Source organism: Myotis daubentonii, chromosome 6 (genome assembly GCF_963259705.1).
Source record: "Myotis daubentonii chromosome 6, mMyoDau2.1, whole genome shotgun sequence".
Lineage (NCBI taxonomy): Eukaryota > Metazoa > Chordata > Mammalia > Chiroptera > Vespertilionidae > Myotis > Myotis daubentonii.
In genome coordinates this window covers 94548275-94567129 of record NC_081845.1, presented here as the reverse complement: position 1 = coordinate 94567129, position 18855 = coordinate 94548275, and the positions used below count along the sequence as shown (strand labels likewise).

General features: G+C 51.5%; 1 pseudogene; it reads right to left on the bottom strand.

The window, feature by feature from the left end:
• Positions 1–1988: 1988 nt before the first annotated feature.
• LOC132237641 (small ribosomal subunit protein eS10-like) lies at positions 1989–9893 on the bottom strand (annotated as a pseudogene).
• Positions 9894–18855: the final 8962 nt, after the last annotated feature.

The following is an 18855-nucleotide window of genomic DNA, read 5'->3' as shown; positions in this document are numbered from 1 at the left end:
CCAGCCCCAATTGTGCACTGGTGGGGTCCCTCGGCCTGACCTGTGCCCTCTCGCAATCCAGGCTATGGGACCCCTTCTCTGAGTGCATGAATTTCATGCACCGGGCCTCCAATTAAGTATAAGAGCCTCTCTCACGAAATGGACCGAGAATGTGAATGGGCAATCAGAATACAAAATTCTAATCCTGGCTCTGTCATTAACAAGTTACATAATCTAGAACAAGTCATTTTTGTTTGTTTGTTTTTATTTTTTTGTGCTTTTTTATTGTTGTTGTTAATCTGCACCCGAGAATATTTTTCTATTGATTTTTAGAGAGAGAGGAAGAGAGGGGAAGAGACAGAGAGAGAAACATTTATTGGTTGCCTCCTGCACGCACCCCAACCAGGCCAGGGATCGAGCCTGCAACCAAGGTAAGTGCCCTTGGTTGCAGGAATCAGGATCCTACAGTCCATGGGCCAATGCTCAATCCACTGAGCCAAGACTGCTAGGCTTTTTTGGAGGGGAAGGGGGTTAAGTCATTTTTAAGAATTACTTTTACAGACTCAATTTTTATATCCTTTTAATAGGAGTGTTGGGCTGTAATAGTTTTGAAAGGCACTTGTCAATTCTCCAGGAATAAAGAGCTTTCTGTGCCCCAAGTATCACGCTGGGCACTTGGAATGTGCTGCTGGATGGCAGACTAGGAATCTGCCCTCATGGAGCTTACATTGCAACGGGGATGACACATTTATTTAAAATTGACATGAATTTATAGGCACAACAGATGGACCAAGAAAAAGAACAATGTGCTTTGGAGCATGTGACCAAAACTCCTTCCATGTTGTAAATACTGAGGATGATGTTTTATTTTCTCTGGGGAAAAATCCAGAATTCACTGGTTGTGGGTGAAGCTTGACAATGGGTGAAAAGCTGGTTGGCATCGCCTCCCTGACTCTCGGCTTTCCAAGGATGTAAGGTCAGATGAAGGCGCACAGACACCTGGCTAGCCCACACTGATACCCAACCGAAGCAAAAGGTGGTTAACATGGAAAGGGTCGTGGTAGGTAGGGTGGCAATTTATTCTTCTACATTCCTCCTAACACAGTGTGATTTGGGTTGAATATGAGTCAAAACTTCCTGCCTGGTGTGTACTGAGCAAGACCTGGTCCTTGGACATTCACAATAATGATGGACCATACACAGCTGGTCATCTGCTCAGAGAGTTTAGCTAGAGATGAAAAGGTGTGCTACATAACTTCTGAGGTTCTCATACACCCTCCAGGCCTATGAAAATGACTGTATATGAAATAAGAATAAATGTAGGCAATTAAAACCCCCCTGATTTATAAATGTGAAAAAAATAAAATATGGTATATTGTACAATGGAATAGGATTCAGCCCTAAAAAGGAATGAAGTATTGCTCCACGCTACAACATGGATGGACCTTGAAAACATGCTCATGAAGGAAGCCAACCAGAAAGACCACATGTTATGTGACTTACATGAAATTTCCAGACTAGGCAGGTCTGCAGAAACAAGGTCGGTTAGTGGTTGCTTATGGCTGAGGGGAGTGAGGGATGGGCGAGAGCTGACAAGACAGGGCTTCTTTTCGAGGTGATGAAAATGTTCTGAAATTGATTGTGGTGAAGGCTGCGCCTTTCTATGAATATTCTAATTCAATACTATTGGATTTTACACTTTAAGTGGATAAATCGTACGGCATGTAAATTACATCTCAATAAAACTGCTTCAAAGAAAGCAGAGCCAGGCCCTTCCCCCCGGGGGCTCCATGCTGGAGGAGAAGGTCTCAGGAATCAGATCACAAACACGGTTCCCATGGGCACGGGGCGTGGCAAAGCCCGGGGCCAGGAGACCGCACGGAGGGCGCCCTCGCAGGGGCTGGGGAGCCGGTCAGCAAGGCTGCTCTGGGGACGTGATTCTTTCAATACTGGTTTTTATTTTACAGCTTTAATGAGCTGGTTTTGTAATGTTTTGGCCATAAGTTTATTTAACATAAAATAACCCCTCCAACTTTACTAAGGGGTTGACCACGTCCATGACCAAACCCACCTGTGTGCGGAATTTGGTTGTTGACCCAGCCCCAGCCCCAGCCCCGGCCTGGGCATGCTCCTCGGCAGGTGAGGGGAGGGGCGTCACTCTCCCTCTGTGAGTATCTCTGTCAGCTTCCCCTCCTGTGAATCGCAGGTCACTCCCCTCCAGATCTTTGGGCGGCCAGTCTCAGGGCGGCTGCGGCGCAAGGTGGCGGGCACGATCTCCGGGGGCAGGTGCAGGTAATCGCGGAGATACTGGATGCCCTCGTTGGTGAGGTACCAGTAGAAGTGTCTCCAGGCAAACTGTTCCTTCACGTAGCCCCGGGACTTGAGAGACTGCAAGACAGAAAACTGCGGCTGAGACCTAACCGGAGGCTTGACGCTAGGAACAGCGGTGCAAAGGGGAGCTGGCTGCGCAGTAGGCAGGTGTTCAGGTGCATCTACCTCACGGCCCGTCAAGGCAGCAAGCAGCGCAGGCTGTCCTGACCTCCTGGGCATTGGCCTTGGGCAGCCGCCGCAAACCCCTCCATCGGCACCCACTCCAGCAGCGCCCGGCCGGCTACCTGCCTGGCCTTCATGACGTGGAGATTGGGCACGTTCTTGTCCGCCAGCTCGGGGTGCTTGGGCATGTGCACGTCCTTCTTGGCCACCATCACCCCCTCCTTGAAGAGGAGCTCATAAACGGCAACTGGTTCTTCCGGGGCATCTGGGGCAGGAGCTGCAAAGCAACAAGTTATATTTTATAGACCATAACACTCACCATCTCACATGGACAATATTTGGTGAATTTACTGTGTGCTGCCACCATCAACCACAACACAGTTTAGAACATTTTCCTCACCCCAAAAAGACTCCTTAAGCTCAAATACAGCCAATGCCATTCCCCGAGACTGCTAATCTACTTTCTGCTTCTGCTCTGCCTTTTCTGGAAATTTCATATAAACGGATTACAACACGGCGTCGGCTGTCCAGCTTTGGAGGCCCGTGTTGCCGAGGTGCCCGCGCCCAGCCTCTCTGTGGCTGACTAGCTGCCCCCTGAACGGACAGACCGCATTGTTCATCAGCCCCAGCGGGGCACTCGGGCTGCCTCCAGCTTGGGGCTCATGAATAAGCTGCTGTGAGCGTTTCACACACGTCTTTGTGCGTGTTCCTCTCTTGGGGAGATGCCTAGGAGTGGAATTGCTGAGTCATACGGGAAATTTAACTTTTTTAAAGACTTTCTTTCCATCCTGGCTGGTGTGGCTCGGTTGGTTGAGCATCGTCCCGGCCACCAAAAGGTCACTGGTTCAATTCCACATCAGGGCACATGCTCGGGTTTTGAGTTCAATCCCCAGTAGGGGGCATGCAGGAAGCGGCTGATCAATGATATTCTCTCTCTCTCCCTCTCTCTCTCTCAAAAAATTTTAATTTAAAAATAAAAAAGACTTTATTTTCCAAAGTCCCAGCATTTCTACCTTCTCTGGGGACATGACATGTAAGCTGAGGCCTCACAGGGGAGAAGGAGCGGCCTTGCAGTGAGGAACGGCGTGTGAAGGCCCCAAGGCCCGGGAGGGTAAAGGCTTACCTGGATAGAGGAGCTGGGTCCCTTGGGAAAAACGGGTGAGGTCCTTTACATTGAACTCGAAAATACGGAACTGTGAGGACACAAAAACGAGTGCGAGGACTAGCGAGAATGTGTCACAGCGGAACCTGTGGGAAGGGACCAGCAGCCACAGGCAGGGGTGGGGCTCCCAGAAGCTGAGAGCAGCTGAGGTGAGGAGCGGGGCGGCTCCTGGGGCCTGTGTCTTGGGGCTGCAACTTTACTTGCCCTGGAGGCAGTGAGAACCCCTGGGGGCCTCGCGCTGCCAGGGCTGGAGGCCCTGGGGACCGTGCAGAGACTGGGTTAGAGCAGGGAGAGACAGGGACAGTCATTCTGCTGTGACCGCAGTCATCCAGGCAAGATGCCAGGAGCTGGAGATGGTGAGGGGCGGGGCGTGGTGACGGATTGGGGGGCAGAGAGATGGAGGAGTCCAGCATGTCTCCAGGTGTCTGGCTTGGGCTGAACCCGGGGGAAGCCTGCAGACGGGACAGCACTGTCGGGGAGGAGGGGAGGTGCCGAGGTGTCCATTACAGACATGCTGGGTTCGAGAGCCTGTGCGCAGGGCCTGCCCCTGGGAGAGCAGGGTGTGGACTCCGTGTCCTCCGTAGCGGCCCCTCCTTGTGAAATACGCCCCTGACGTTGGGAACCTCCCATCTGTCTTGTTTCAAGTACGGGACAGCCCCTGAGAGCTGTGCCTTTCAACAAGCCCCTGAGGTTTGGGAAGGACCGTATCACATGACACACCAAAGGGTGTCTTCTGAGGCTGGCTCTCTGCCTCATCCCGGCTCTGCCTTCCTCCCCCTCTGGTGTCTGGGCCCAGAGATCCCCGCATCCAGAGAACAAGGGTTTCCCCCGCCCCAGAGTCTGCTAGCCCCCCACTCTCCACTGTCCTCTGCGAACTCCCGATCTGCAGCTGGGCATGTCATGCCTTCCCAACTTTGCTTGCAGCTGGATGTGGTCATAGGACTGAGTCTGGACCCTAAGTGGCAGTGTCTTTCCAAGAAGTGAAGGGGGGAGATGTGGCCTCATCGCTCCTCCTTCCTGGCAGTGGGATGCAGGTGTAATGTCTGAGCTCCAGCAGCAACCCTGGATCCTGAAGTGGGAGTGACCTCGGGAATGGAAGCCGCACACGATGGAGCAAGAAGAGAGAAGAAGCCCGACAGGACCTGCATTGCCCAACTTCACGTTCCATTCTGCGGTGAGCAGAACGCAGAACACAAAGCGAAAGGCACCCCAGCGTGTGCGAGCAGTGCCTGAGCCTGCACCGAGCGCCATGCCAGCCTCTGCCCACCTCTGGACGTCACACAGACAAGGACATGCTTCCATTGTGAGCAACCCCCTGAGGGCTTTCTGCTCCCTGCCGCTGGGTCTGCCCTAACACCCGGGTCTGAAACCCAGTCCCACCTGCTCCTCCTTTCCTTTCAGGTCCCTGTGTGGCCAGGACGGGTGAGTGTTGGTTCCCAACCCCACCCCCCACCCACCCTGAGAGTGGCCCCACAGGCAACCCACAGACATGGCAGAGCCGGGATTGCAAGCCCAGGCCATTCTGCCTTACGTCTCACCAGCTCATACTGTCCGATTGTCTATGGCCAACCCCAAACCGAGTGCTTCACACTGTGCTCTGTTTCTCATGGGCTCGCCGGGCTCACCAGGCATTTCTAACTGCGGGTCCCTCATGAGGCTGCGGTCAGATGGCGCTGGGGCAGGCGTCATCTGGAGGCTCAACGGGGCTGGACGTCCAAGGCGACTTCCTCCCCCGGCAGGTGGTTCGGGCTGGGAGCTCAGCAGGAGCCCCTATCGGCCCCTCACAGCATGGAGGCCACATTCCCAGAAGTCTCCGGGAGTGAGCACCCGGAGACCCTGCAGAAGCCGCAAGGCTTCTAAGGCACCAGCTGCTAAGCCACGCGCATGGCTGCTGCCATGTGGCCTGGGCCAGCGCAGGCCCAGGGAGGACGACACGGGCGACTACCAGGAAGCAGGGCTCACCGGGCCACCTGATCGGATAGGAGCCCAGCGCTGCGTTCAGAGGCGCAGACGGGCAGCAGCGGCGTCCACACGCTGACTGGGAGCCCGGGGATGGGTGAGCTCCATGCGCACCGAGTGTGTGTGCGGCATGCGTGGGCCTGTGCGGTGCGTGTTGCGCGTTAGGGGGATGTCTATGTGGTGTGTGCTGTGTGCAGGAGCAGTGTGGGAGTGGGGTGACATGTGTCTGCACGTGGTTGGGAGCTGGAGCTGGCAGAGAATGTGGGACTCGGGAGGGTGTGTCTAAATCAGTCTTCAGCGGTCTGGGTCCCTTGCCGGCTGCTTCCCACTTTCCTCCGGCGGAGCCTCTGCCAGCGCCAGGCAGGGAGGAAGTCACCAGAGGCCCCACGGGGGAGGGGCTGGGCTGGGGCCTCCTCGCTGCCCACTCACAGGGCAGCAGGTCTGGGTGGGGGTCCTGGTGAGGAAGACGGGGCTTCTGAACGCCCTCCTCCCCTGCAGCTCCCAGAGGCAGCTCTTGTCCCACCTCCGCCCCAAGCAGGAGGCCTCTGAGGAGGGAGTGTGGGCCCTGGGGTCCCAGATGCAGAGAGCACGGGGTTCCACTCCTGCCACACGACTGTGGGCAGGTCCCTTGCATGCTCTGAGCCCACCAGAAGGGCTGGATTGGACCCCTTAGATTTCATGCCGCCCAGCACCGAGCGGGCTCCACATGCCTCCCTTGCACTCGCTCTCATTCATGTTCTACCTGTGAACCCCGGAAGGGCCCACAGAGATAGGGCAGCACCTACGCCCAGAGGTGACCTCAGGCAGACTCCTGAGCCAGAGGCCCCCCTCCGTCAGGCAGGGCCCAGCGGTGGCAGGGGAGGGAGCAGAGGGGAGCTCATCTTCCTGGAATATTAATGGCCCATCAGGCGTGCTGGGCCGAGCTGAGCAGCAATCTGCCTTTATTAAGGAGGCAGGCAGCAGCTGGAGCCCGTGGGCCGGACAGGAGGGAGGAAGGCAGCAGCAGCTGGCAGGGCCCGGAGGGGGGGCGGGGCAGCAGGCAGACAGCTGAAGAGGTGCCTCCCCACCCCCTCCCCGCCCCTGCCACCTGCCCTCCCACCTATGCCTCAGAGCCCCCTCCCACCTCAGCCTCTGTGCCTACCCCTACCCCACACCCTCACCTCTTCTGCCCCTCGTCCTGGTAGCCATGCCTGGCTGGGAATCCACATGGCCTCCATTGAGCCGGGCTGTCACCTGCTCATCCTTCTCTAGCCTGGAGGTTCTCAGCCTACAGCGCGAGGTCACATCGGTGCCTGAGAGTCATGGTTCTGATGCCACCCCCTCGGGACCCCCCCCCCCCCGCACCCGAAGGCCTTGTCGGGATGTTAGGGTTCATTTCCCAGGTGCTCCCACATGCAGCGCTGAGACACCTGCCTGGCCGAGGGGACCCCCTGCCCGGGACCCCCTGCCCATCACCCACTGCTGCTCCTGAGTGCTGGCACTTCGCGTGCTCACGGGAAGCACAGCGCCCCCTCATCACACACTCACTTCCCAGGCACAGCGCCCCCTCATCACACACTCACTTCCCAGGCACAGCACCCCCCATCACACACTCACTGAACCTCACAACCACCCAGGGGCCCAACTGTGATGCCCAGTTCACAGATGGGGAAACTGGGGCACAGAGAGGTGCCCTAATGGGCCCAAGATCGCACCAACGCAGCAGTGCGCTCTGAGCCGGCTCTTAACCCCTCGGCCAGGTGCCTGCGGGCGGGGCCTGTGAGGAGAGAGACTCCAGCAGGTCCTCTCAGGGAGGACAGAGGCAACGGACTGGAGGCAGCGCCAGGGAGTGCAGGTCCCGGGAGAGAGCGAGAGAGCCAAGCGCTCAAGCCCCACCAAAGGCCGGGCCGCCAAGAGCTGGCCCGGGTTCCTGAGGCCCAGAGGCTGCTCCTGTGCCCACATTTCTGAGGGGCCTGCGGCTGGGCGTGGGATGGGAAGGGGCCGGGCAGCTTCTCAGGCCAGTGTGGGTAGAGGATGGGGAGGGTCCCCGGGGCTGGGTGGGAGGGCTTCCTGCTTGACGGATGCCCTGGACACTTGGGGTGCGCGGGGTGTCGCAGGTGTGGGGGCCGCCTGTGAGCTTGAGCCCACGGTGCCTGGCCACGCTGTCCCGGGCCCCCAAGGGCCTCTGCTCATGGGGAGCAGCGCGCACCGGCCGCACAGCTGTGGTTCCTCCGTTGGCTCGGGGGGCGCACCCACAGCCAGGCCAATTGCACTCATTTATTTTATTTTATTTTTTCATATTTTCATTGATTTCAGAGAGGAAGGAAGAGGGTGAGGGAGATAGAAACATCACTGATAAGAGAGAATCACTGATTGGCTGCCTTCTGCATCCCCCTATTGGGGATTGAACCCGCAACCCAGGCATGTGCCCTTGACCAGAATCGAACCTGGGACCCTTCAGTCCGAAGGCCAACACTCCATCCACTGAGCCAAACCAGCCGGGGCTGCACTCATTTATTTAAGCCGCCGCCGGACAGGGTTATGAGCCAAGATGAGCCACTGGCCTCTGGCTGGAAGCAATACATACTCCCTCCCTCTGCCTCTTTTGTTCATCAAATTGAATCAGTTTATTAAAGTTGCTCACAATCGATTGTCCTGATTCCCCAACAGCGGAGAAGAGCAATGAGTCACTGGGCCTCAGGCCAAATTCCACTCCCCACAATGAAGCCGCCAGCCAGAGGGCCCAGCCAGCCGGTCACCTGCCACCTTCACCCTCCCACCGAGCGGCCCCAGCCCCCAAGCCAAAGGCTGCCTGGCCCCACCCCAGGGCCTGGGGACACAGCCACACTCAGCTGCATCCCCACATCCTGGCCCCTGTCTCTGACCCCAAACACCTCACACTGAACCAAGCCCTGGCCCCCCTGCCTCCCCAGGGCACGTCCCACACTCCTCGGTGAGCTGTGCATCCGTCCGCCCGTCCGTCCATCCGAGGCAGAGCCCGGCAGGTCGGCGCCTCCCCCAGATGCCGCCAGTCAGGTGCCGCCACAGGGGTCATGAGCATCAGTCCTCACGAGCCGGCTAACATTCGCTGCGAATTTCCCATGTACCAGGGGCTGTGGTGTGAACTCGCCTAACGGTGTAGACCAGTGGTTCTCAACCTTCTGGCCCTTTAAATACAGTTCCTCATGTTGTGACTCAATCATAAAATTATTTTCGTTGCTACTTCATAACTGTAATGTTGCTACTGTTGTGAATCATCATGTAAATATCTGATATGCAGGATGGTCTTAGGAGACCCCTGTGAAAGGGTCATCAACCGCCAAAGGGGTCGTGACCCACAGGTTGAGGACGCTGGTATAGACGCTATGGTTATCTCCTCTTTCTCGCCAGGGACACGAGGTTAAGTGGCTTGCCCAAGGTCACGCAGCAGTAGGTGGCAGCGGCACACACAGTGGGTGAGCCATCGGAACGTTACCCCAAGCCCCTGTCCCTCCCTTCCCTGACCCTGCGGCTAGAAGGCCGAAAGGCGCCTTCCCGGCCCCTCTTGCTGCTAAGCAGCCTGGGGCACAACTGTGACCAATGAGCAGGAGGTGGGAGCCTGGGAGCAGCCGTTTCTTTCCGAGTGAAGTGGCCGCTGCAGGAGCCTTTGCCCTCCTCTTTCCCTCTCCTTTCTGGGTCCCTCCCCCTTCGCCTGGTTCGAGGGGAGCACAGATGTGGTGGCCAGAGGTGCAGCCGCCACCGTGTGACGATGAGGATGAGGTCAACATGCTAAATGTGACAGAGCCCATCCCCAGCGATACCTTTAGCCACCGCACCAGCTCAGGGCCCGTCTCCAGACTTGCTCTGGGACGAGGCAGACGCAGCCTCACCCTCCTTCCTGTCCTCACTCGGACGCTTTCCTGGGCTCGCCAGCCCTGCTCCGAGCCGGGGCCCAGCCATCTCGTCCGCCTGTCCCTGAACTTGCAGGGCCACGTTGGAGGCTCCCCTGCACCTCTTTGGGGTCCCTCCCATCGCAGGCTGGAGGGCTGTTTGTCCCAAGTGACTTGGCAGCTGCCTGAGCGCAGCCCGTTGGCTTTGGGGGGACACAGACTCTTTCTCAGGAACTTGAACAAGCCTGGGCGTGGTCTCGAGCGCTGCCCGGACCCTCCTTTGGAATGAAGGACCTGATCCTCTCCCCCCCCACCCATCTCCCTCTCCCTGCCCCACCCCACCCCGCTGCAGGAAGTGCCCACTGGAGACTTGCCCTGTCGCCCCTTGAAGGGCTGCTTCTACTGAAGAGAGCTGTCTTGCCAAAGCCACGCCCCCTTCTGGGCAGCAGAACCCGATGAGCAGGTTAAAGCCTGGTCCCCTCACATTCCAGGTCCAAGCTCCCCATAAGATGGGCGGAGGATGTTTTGGGGATCGTGTAGAACCCGACCCCTCCCTCTGTCCACTCCTGTGTCCTCCCCTCTCCCTCTGCAGGTGTTGATCCTGAGAACATTCCTGATAAACACGCTAAACTCATCTCAGTCTGCCTCCCGGGAGCCTGACAGAGACACACAGGCTGAAGAGACAGGCCGCTGGCATCCATGAACAGACGAGAAGCGGGGACCTGGAGCGCAAGGGGCAGGCAGGAGAGACCACCTGGCCCCCGGGGAGCAGGGAAGCAGGTGTCTGTGCTGAGCTCACAATCCAGCGAGACAGACGGACAAGTAAGCAGACAGTTAGCCTACAGGGAGAGAAGCTGTAAAATCACTCAGGAAGGGGGCTCACACAGGCTGGGGGCCTCCTGCAAGCTCCCAGGGGAGGTGACACCCCCGCAAGGCCCACAGGAGAGCAGAGGCCCCAGGAAGAGGGGACGGGGCGTGGAAAGGCTCAGGACTGGAAGGACGAGGTGTGTGGATCACATTCTGGTTTTGTCTGTTAGCATCGTTTCCTTGCAGGGGGTGGGGCCACAGCTCCCCTGGCAACCGTATTCTTCTGGGCCAATCACTATGCCTGTGTCCCTCGCCAGAGGGCTTGGTCCATGACCCCGTCCAGCCCAGTCAGAATCTCTCAAGAATCTGCATCGCTGGTGGAGATGGGGGGATGGGAGGTGGCAAGAACGGAGGCATCTTGTGGCAGAGCCGTGCTACTCAGGTCCCGGAGCCGCCGGGTCCTGCCCATCCTGAGGCCGCTGTCTAACTTCCCTCCATCCTGTGACCTGCTGCACTGTCCCGTCAGAGAAGCCCTGCTGCCCTGGCAGGCTGGGCGTCATCCTATGCACCAGGATGTTGCCGGTTCGATTCCCAGTCAAGGGCTGTGGGTTGGATCCCGGTGGCTGGGGGGAGGGGTCTTGCAGTAGGAAGCCGACCCATGTTGCACTCTCACATCGATGTTTCTCCCTCTCCCTCTCTCTCTCTCTCTCTCTCTCTCTACAAATGAGGTGTTTGCACTAAATAAAGTCTCTTTCACCACACCTCAAATTGAGGACCCTGGTTGGCATTGAATTGATTAACAGTATATATCCAAGAGAAATGAACACATATCCTATATAATGAAAGCCTAATATTCTAAGTGTCTGATCAACCAGTCAGCCATTTAACCAATCAAAGTATAATATGCTAATGATATGCTAAGGCTGCTCAACCATTCACTATGATGTGCACTGACCACAAGGGGGCAGACACTTCGACCTGTAGGTTAGCATGCAGCTGGGGTTCAGCCAATTGGGACTGAGCAAGACGGGTTGGACATGCCCTGGAGCCCTCTCATGGCCCCTCCCCAGCTGGCCAACCTCCCACATCCCTCTCCAGCCCTAATTGTGCACTGGAGGGGTCCGTCAGCATGGCCTGTGCCTTCTCGCAATCCCAGACCCCTCAAGGGATGTTGAAGAGCCAGTTTTGGCCTGATCCTGCAGGTCAGGCCGAGGGACCCCACTTGTGCACGAATTTGTGCACCGGGCCTCTAGTGTCCACATAAAAACTTGTACACAAATACTTACGGCAGTGTTATTTGCAATAGCCAAAGGTAGAAACAACCCAAATGCCTAACTGATAAAGGGATAAAGAAATTGTGGTAGAGGATTCCAAGATGGCAGTGGATTAAGTGGAAGCTACATTGACACTCCCCCAGGACCAAATTGGAATTACAACTATAGAAAAATCATCCTTAATAATCAACTGAAGACTGGCTGGAGAGAACCCTGACAACCAAGGATGTAAAGTGGAGACCACATAGAAACTGGTAGGAAGTGCAGACACAAGAGAGCTGGCCAGGCTCCCACAGAGAGCAGCTGAAGTCCTGGAGGGATATCTCAGCTTGGGGTGGGGGGGGTCCCACTGAGAACTCTGGGGTCTAATCCTGAAACTGGATTCCCCAGCTCAGAGCACCAGAACTGAGAAAATTGTCCATGTAACATCTGGCTGTGAAAAGCAATGGGGTTTCTGTCTGCCAGGGATAGATAGCTGGAAATTCAGGCACCCTCTTAAAATGCCAACACACAAAATTTCATGTGCAGCCATTCACCTTGGGCTGTGGCAGGGGGAGGGCAGAGTGGACTATAGCTGTGTGAGGAGAATCCAGGATTGGGGGCTCTGGAGGTAGAGCTTGGAGGGCCGCCTCCTGGATTCCTGTGCTGAGTCATTCCCCATACTGCAGAGGACATCTTTCTCAGGCAGACCTTAACCATCCAGGCAGCTTGTGCCTGGGGGTGAGCAGTTGCCCCACCCATTGGAAAACCTCTCACCCTACCCTGCGGAGTTTACGCCTTGCTATGATCTACAGCCTGATACTCATTAAGAGACTGAGCATAACAGTCAGCCTGCAGGCAAAGGCAGTTTTCTGGTTGTTTTGAGTCTTTGCCTGATCTGCTTCTGGACCAGGGTCCAGGAAAAACAAACCTTGGTGCGCATCTTGGTCCTTTCCAAATGCACCCAGTCCCAGCAGAGGGAGCCACAAGCTGTAGATTGCTGAGAGCTCCAAACGGGGCACTCAGGGGCAGTCACAAACAACGTCTGACATTGTCCTGCACCAGAGACCCTCCAAAAGACTGGGAGTTGTAGCAGATCTAATACATAGAAACAAACCCAAACAGGCAGTCAAAGTGGAGAGACAAAAAACAAGCCCCAATGAAAGAACAAGAGGATTCTCCCGAAGAAAAAGCTAAATGAAATGGAGTTAAGCAATTTTTCAGATATAGTGTTCAGAATCATGATTACAAGAATACTCAACAGCATGCAAAAAGATATAGAAACTATGAAAAATGACCAGTCGAATATAAAAATTGACATAGCAGTAATAAAGAATACATTGGCCCTAGCTAGTTTGGCTCAGTGGATAGAGCGTTGGCCTGCAGGCTGGAGGGTCCTGGCTTCAATTCCAGTCAAGGGCACATGCTCAGATTACAGGCTTAATCCCCAGTAGGGCGTGTGCAGGAGGCAGCCAATCAATGGTTCTCTCTCATCATTGATGTTTCTATCTCTCTCTCTCCCTCTCCCTTCCTCTCTGAAATCAATAAAAATATTTTTTAAAAAAGAATACATTGGAAAGAATAAACAGCAGATTAGAGGAAGCCGAGGATCAGATCAGCAAATTAGAGGACAGGGTAGAAAAAAAATCAGTCAGAGAAGCAAAAAGAAAAAGCAAAGAACATGAGGAAAGTTTAAGGCAGTGGTTCTCAACCTGTGGGTCGCGACCCCTTTGGGGGTCAAACAACCCTTTCACAGGGGTCGCCTAAGACCATCGGAAAACACATATTTTTGATGGTCTTGGGAACCGAGACACCGCTCCTCTATCCGTCTCCAGGCAGGTCCGCCCACATGCAGATACGCCCACATACGAGTACCCGGCGTGATGACATCGTCGCACCAACCCCATCACATACACCCCTCACAAATACAGGTGTATGTGACAGGGTTGGCGCCATAATGTGCTTATGCGGACCAGTCACACATGTGTAGAGAGCAGCTACTGTGTAGAAAGCAGCTGCTGTGTTGAAAGCAGCTACTCTGTTAAAAGCAGCTACTGTGTTAAAAGCAGCAGTACTGGAGGTAAAATGACACTTCATGAATTATAATTACTGGGTAAATGTAAAATCATGTACTGTAAAATCATCAACTACTGCAAAAACAAATTATCTGTACCATGGGAACTTAATCTGGATGCTGATTGGTCTTTTTATATTCAGTTGTGGTTGATGTGAATACTGCCCCCTTGTGATAGTAACAGGTAAGTAAAAAAAAAAAAAAAACACAGAATGGTAAATCATAGGACACTTTAATGAACTGTATTGACTGAACTATGCCATGTATCATCTTTTGTATTATTAAAGCTATTGTTATATATTATTTTCATTAGCAAACCATCCCATGACAATGGATCGTGTAGAGAAGAACATTAAGAAAAGAAAATATAGTGAGGATTTTTTACAGTATGGTTTTACCTCAATAATTACAGCCGGAATTGAGAAACCGCAATGTGTTATTTGTTGTGAAGTTCTATCAGCCAAATCTATGGATCCAAACAAACTAAAACACAATTTTGATAGCAAGCATCTGAGCTTTGCCGGCAAGGATACCAACTATTTTAGAAGCAAGGCTGATCGACTCAAGAAAGCCAGACTTGACACTGGTGGCAAGTACCACAAACAAAACATAGCAGCTGTTGAAGCTTCATATTTGGTGGCACTCAGAATCGCCAGAGCTATGAAATCTCACACCATTGCTGAGGATTTACTGTTGCCAGCAGCCAAAGACATTGTTTGAGTTATGATCGGAGACGAATTTGTTACAAAATTGAGTGCAATTTCCTTATCTAACGACACTGTACGCAGAAGAATAGATGACATGTCTGCTGATATTCTTGATCAGGTAATCCAGGAAATTAAATCTGCTCCACTTCCAATATTTAGTCTCCAGCTTGATGAATCTACAGACGTTGCAAACTGTTCACAGTTACTGGTTTACGTGAGGTATATTATGATGGCAACTATAAGATGAGTTTCTTTTTTGCAAACCTCTTGAAATGACAACTACTGCACATGATGTATTTGACACCATTGGTTCTTTTCTGAAAGAGCACAAGATCTCTTGGGAAAAGGTTTGTGGTGTTTGCACAGATGGTGCTCCAGCTATGCTAGGATGTCGATTTGGATTTCGATGTTTGGTACTGAATGAGTCACCAAAAGTCATAGGAACTCACTGTATGATTCATCGGCAAATATTAGCAATGAAGACGCTGCCACAAGAGTTAAAAGAAGTAATGAAAAGCGTCATAAGTTGTGTCAATTTTGTAAAGGTGAGCACTTTAAACAGTCGACTGTTTTTGCAACTGTGCAACGAGTTGGATGCTCTGAACAATGCTCTGCTTTTTCACACTGAAGTGAGATGGTTGTCAAGAGGGAAAATTTTAAAACGTGTTTTTGAGCTTCGTGATGAACTCAAAACGTTTTTTTTAATATACATTTTATTGATTTTTTACAGAGAGAAAGGGAGAGAGAGAGAGAGTTAGAAACATCTATGAGAGAGAAGCATCGATCAGCTGCCTCCTACATACCCCCTACTGGGGATGTGCCCGCAACCAAGGTGCATGCCCTTGACCAGAATTGAACCTGGGACCCTTCAGTCCCCAGGCCAACGCTTTATCCACTGAGCCAAACTGGCTAGGGCTCAAAACGTTTTTTAATCAGAAAGCAAGACCGCAGTTCGAGGCACTTTTTGGCGATAAAAGTGAACTGCAGAAAATAGTTTACTTGGTTGACATCTTTGCCATCTTGAATGAATTAAATTTATCACTGCAAGGATGAAATGCAACATGCCTCGATTTGTCTGAAAAGATCCGATCTCTCCAAATAAAACTTCAGCTTTGGCAAAAAATATTGATGAAAATAAAATTTACATGTTGCCTACCTTATCTGTTTTCTTTGAGGAACATGACATTGAACCAGACAAAAGGATTATGATGATAATTTCTGTGAAAGAACACTTGCACATTCTTGCAGATGAAATTTCATCGTACTTTCCAAATCTACCTGACACCCCATTTGCACTTGCCAGAAGCCCATTCACAGTCACAGTTGTAGATGTTCCTGAGACAGCACAAGAGGAATTCATTGAACTTATTAACAACGATGCAGTGAGAACTGATTTCTCTACAATGCCAGTTACAAAATTCTGGATCAAGTGTTTGCAATCATATCCTGTTCTGTCTGAGACTGTGTTGCACCTTCTTCTTCCATTTCCAACAACATATCTTTGTGAAACAGGTTTTCCAGCTTGTTGGGTATCAAGTCTAAATACAGAAGTAGACTTGTTGTGGAAGATGACCTTTGTTATGCTCTTGCAAAGACTGCCCCAAGAATTTCTGATTTGGAGAGAAAGAAGCAATCTCAACCTTCGCACTGACGTTGACTTTTTACGCATACTGTCGCAAAATGTAGCAATGTAATTTACTGTTGTTATATTAAGACTGTTACCCATGCTACACCATGCTTCAAGACAAAATTTCATTTATTTGTAATTAGAAATAAATATTTCACAATATATAATTACATATTGTTTTTGTGATTAATCACTATGCTTTAATTATGTTCAATTGTAACAATGAAAATACATCCTGCATATCAGATATCTACATTACGATTCATAACAGTAGCAACATTATAGTTATGAAGTAGCAACGAAAATAATTTTATGGTTGGGGGTCACCACAACATGAGGAACTATATTAAAGGGTCACACAGCTTTAGGAAGGATGAGAACCACTGGTTTAAGGGAGCTATGTGACAAATGTAATGATATCCACATCATAGGAGTACCAGAAGGTAAAGAAACTGAGCAAGGTATAGAGAACCTATTTGAAGAAATTATAACAGAAAACTTCCCTGACCTGGTGAAGGAAAAAGGCACACAAATTCAGGAGGCACAGAGAGTGCTAAGCAAGAAGAACCAAAAAAGGCCTATGCCCAAACACATCATAATTAAAATGCCAAAGAGAGTATCTTAAAGGAAGCAGGAGAAAAGCAACCTGTTACCTACAAAGGAGCTCCCATAAGGCTTTCAGCTGATTTCTCATCAGAAACTACAGGCCAGAAGGGAAGGGCATGAAGTATTCAAGGTAATGAAAAGCAAGGATCTGAAACCAAGACTGCTCTATCCAGAAAGTCTATCATTCATTCAAAATAGATGGTGAAGTGAAGTTTCCCAGACAAAAAAAAAAAAAAAAAAAAAAAAAGGCTAAAGGAGTGACCAAACCAACATTGCAAGAAATGCTAGATCAAACATTTCTGTGCCTTACTCATCAGTAGTGTTGTCTGCCCAGGGTATCCTATATAATAAAAGCCTACTATGCTAAGTGTCTGGTTGTCCAGTTGGCCATTCAACCAATCAAAGCATACTATGCTAATGATATGCTAAGGCAGCTCAACCGCTCACTGTGACGTGCACTTACCACCAGGGGGCAGACAGTTGGCCAGTTGACCAGTCGCTATGACATGCACTGACCCCCAGGGGGCCGACACTCTAACCAGTAGGTTAGCTTGCTGCTGGGGTCCAGCCAATCGGGACTGAGTGAGATGGGCTGGACATGCCCTGGAGTCTTCCTGCGGTCCCTCCCTAGCTGTCCAACCTCCCGCGTCCTTTCCCAGCCCCAATTGTGCACTGGTGGGGTCCCTCGGCCTGACCTGTGCCCTCTCGCAATCCAGGCTATGGGACCCCTTCTCTGAGTGCATGAATTTCATGCACCGGGCCTCCAATTAAGTATAAGAGCCTCTCTCACGAAATGGACCGAGAATGTGAATGGGCAATCAGAATACAAAATTCTAATCCTGGCTCTGTCATTAACAAGTTACATAATCTAGAACAAGTCATTTTTGTTTGTTTGTTTTTATTTTTTTGTGCTTTTTTATTGTTGTTGTTAATCTGCACCCGAGAATATTTTTCTATTGATTTTTAGAGAGAGAGGAAGAGAGGGGAAGAGACAGAGAGAGAAACATTTATTGGTTGCCTCCTGCACGCACCCCAACCAGGCCAGGGATCGAGCCTGCAACCAAGGTAAGTGCCCTTGGTTGCAGGAATCAGGATCCTACAGTCCATGGGCCAATGCTCAATCCACTGAGCCAAGACTGCTAGGCTTTTTTGGAGGGGAAGGGGGTTAAGTCATTTTTAAGAATTACTTTTACAGACTCAATTTTTATATCCTTTTAATAGGAGTGTTGGGCTGTAATAGTTTTGAAAGGCACTTGTCAATTCTCCAGGAATAAAGAGCTTTCTGTGCCCCAAGTATCACGCTGGGCACTTGGAATGTGCTGCTGGATGGCAGACTAGGAATCTGCCCTCATGGAGCTTACATTGCAACGGGGATGACACATTTATTTAAAATTGACATGAATTTATAGGCACAACAGATGGACCAAGAAAAAGAACAATGTGCTTTGGAGCATGTGACCAAAACTCCTTCCATGTTGTAAATACTGAGGATGATGTTTTATTTTCTCTGGGGAAAAATCCAGAATTCACTGGTTGTGGGTGAAGCTTGACAATGGGTGAAAAGCTGGTTGGCATCGCCTCCCTGACTCTCGGCTTTCCAAGGATGTAAGGTCAGATGAAGGCGCACAGACACCTGGCTAGCCCACACTGATACCCAACCGAAGCAAAAGGTGGTTAACATGGAAAGGGTCGTGGTAGGTAGGGTGGCAATTTATTCTTCTACATTCCTCCTAACACAGTGTGATTTGGGTTGAATATGAGTCAAAACTTCCTGCCTGGTGTGTACTGAGCAAGACCTGGTCCTTGGACATTCACAATAATGATGGACCATACACAGCTGGTCATCTGCTCAGAGAGTTTAGCTAGAGATGAAAAGGTGTGCTACATAACTTCTGAGGTTCTCATACACCCTCCAGGCCTATGAAAATGACTGTATATGAAATAAGAATAAATGTAGGCAATTAAAACCCCCCTGATTTATAAATGTGAAAAAAATAAAATATGGTATATTGTACAATGGAATAGGATTCAGCCCTAAAAAGGAATGAAGTATTGCTCCACGCTACAACATGGATGGACCTTGAAAACATGCTCATGAAGGAAGCCAACCAGAAAGACCACATGTTATGTGACTTACATGAAATTTCCAGACTAGGCAGGTCTGCAGAAACAAGGTCGGTTAGTGGTTGCTTATGGCTGAGGGGAGTGAGGGATGGGCGAGAGCTGACAAGACAGGGCTTCTTTTCGAGGTGATGAAAATGTTCTGAAATTGATTGTGGTGAAGGCTGCGCCTTTCTATGAATATTCTAATTCAATACTATTGGATTTTACACTTTAAGT